This window comes from Ziziphus jujuba, chromosome 8, assembly GCF_031755915.1.
Source record: "Ziziphus jujuba cultivar Dongzao chromosome 8, ASM3175591v1".
Classification (NCBI taxonomy): Eukaryota; Viridiplantae; Streptophyta; class Magnoliopsida; order Rosales; family Rhamnaceae; genus Ziziphus; species Ziziphus jujuba.
The window spans coordinates 610,001-612,500 of NC_083386.1; positions in this window are offsets into that span (position 1 = coordinate 610,001).

Genomic DNA, 2,500 nt, shown 5'->3' on the forward strand with positions numbered 1-2,500 from the left:
TCGTGCGGGAGTCTCTCCGAACCTTGCTTGGGGGGCAATCTCGGTGGGATCCGGGTGGGTGTTTGTGCGGGGTATGCTTCTTCATGGATGCTTGTTTGGTGATTGCTGGGGGCGCTGCCCGAAATGGGGGACGAAGGACACCTGCACTCGTGTGGGAGTCTTTCCGAACCTTGCTTGGGGGGCAATCTCGGCGGGATCCGGGTGGGTGTTTGTGCGGGGGTATGCTACGGTGCCTAGGCATGCAGCACCATGTTGTAGCCCTATGGGGCCGTGGATTGGACCATCGGTTGCGTTCTTCATGCTTAGCGGTGCTGGCTCGGATTCAATTCGAGGGCAGGCATGCTTGGTTGGCCTATGTGCTGATTGGGTTGTTTGCAGTCGGTTGAGGATGGGTCATGCTGTACGCGATGTGTAACGGTCCGCACCTTTGGAATGGCCTAGTGGCATTTTCGTAAATATTTGAAGGTCGGGATCTTCGATCCCGGGCCGTGGGAAGTTCTTAAGAATGTCACTAGGATGGTGCATATCGAATGGCAAGCCAAGATGTGAAGGTTTGCTAGAGAAAACCCCATTATGATTCCTCGCACAAAGTGATATCTATGGCTGCCAGAATGGAAATGGCTCAATAAGCTCTTTAGGGGGGTGGTCCGTGTTGGCTCTCCACGGCCCCCGGCTCCGGCTTCTAGCTTGGGCTAAGCGAGCCTCCCATGGGCGACGGCAAGCCATGGGGCGGACATATAGTGCCACGAAGGTGGGCTTATGTCTCCGAGGGACAGGGAGTCCCGAGGACAGTACCGGTAGGCGCTACGACCTGGTACTGCGCGTCACTCCTGTGTCAGAGGCTAAGTGTAGCATTCGCTATGCCGTTTTCTATCGGCTATGCCATGAACACACGTAGGCCTTTGTTACAAGGTTGTGGCAAATGTGCCAATGAGCGGGGGCTCGGGTTCTGCCTCGCTCAAGAGGGTCGGAAGCTAAATAGGCACGGACGGGGCGACACCGTGCCATCGGGTGACATTCATATGTGGGCTTCCAACCTTATGTTGCTACCCTGAGGGCATGTTGGCATGATGCTGGTGTGCATGCTCTAGGGTCGGATGCTATTCGAGATGTGCATGGACCAAGGCCCGAGTGAAGAGATGGGTTGCTGGCTAGATCTTGGCACAAGATTGAGTAACAAGCTACCGAGTGGGCGCAAGGCCATCGGGCTAGCTTGCTGAGCGACATGAGCCATGACGACTATGGGAACCTCATGAGCATTCAATTGGTATCAGATGGGTCGATATATGAACTCGGATAGTGAAAAGGCTGGCCATGACTGGAGAGTCTTGGCGCCGCACGGTCTATTCCGCTGCATAAAATGTAGGACCGTGACAAGTGGTATCAGAGCCCGGTTTGTCCTGCAATAGGCGAACCGAGGAACGGATGGTATTGGTTGGTGATGCTTGGATCCGTAGAACCCCGATGCTACTGTGAAAGGGGCGTGAAATCAATAGATCAGGCCGACGGGGCCAAAATTATGGTTGCCACAGAGGCACCAAATGCGAGCAACAAAATGTCCTTATAAGACCAAGAGGGTCAAATTTGAGTATGGTATACTGCCGGAGGGCAAAATTTGGGTTCAAGAAGGAACCTTGGATGCGTGGAGCATTGTAAATTTGCCAGAGGGCAAAAACTGGCTCAGAGGAGGAGCCGAGATACAAAAGTGAGCAAGATTGAGGCAAAGAACTAGTGAAGGGACTTAGTTCAAGACGACACTAGGTGTCAACAGCCGAAATAAGGGGGTCGCAGAAGAGAGGACCTCCATTCAAGATGTGGTAACTCGTCGGGAAGAGGATGCCACTTGCGCAAGGGTTGGCTTTGGAAGCCACAAGGATAAATGCACACTCGAGGGATGTTGTGCATAAATTTGCCTTTGGAGAAGGCAAAGCTAGCTTGAGAATTGCTAGCACATCACCATCGTGGAGATGGAAATTTGAGATGCACACTCAAGGGATGTTGTGCATAAATTTGCCTTTGGAGAAGGCAAAGCTAGCTTGAGAATTGCTAGCACCTCACCATCGTGGAGATGGAAATTTGAGCGCGGGAACAAGAGCTAAGAAGGGAAACTTAGCTCGTCACGGCAACAGAGTGCCGAAAAAGCATGAAGTGGAGTTCAAGAGAGAGGAGAACTACCACATGAAGAACTCTCGAGTTTGGGTACCGTTGGGATAGTTGACGTAGGGGCACCACCTGAGAGGAGACGGTGTGCTCGATGAGAGGGTCAATGTCACCATCGGATTATTTGGTAGAGTTCGGTCCACGAGAGGACCTTGAAGGCAAGAGGATGCCTTACTTTGGAGCTCGGGAAGCTATTCGTCCAAGAAGGGACATGAAGTTGGCTAAGAGTGATGCCAACAAGTGAAGAAAGCATTTGTCCAAGGGGGACATGAGTCTGGCTAGGGTGCCAGCGAGATACACAAGAGGCAGAATTTGTCCGAGGGGGGACACCATCTGCATA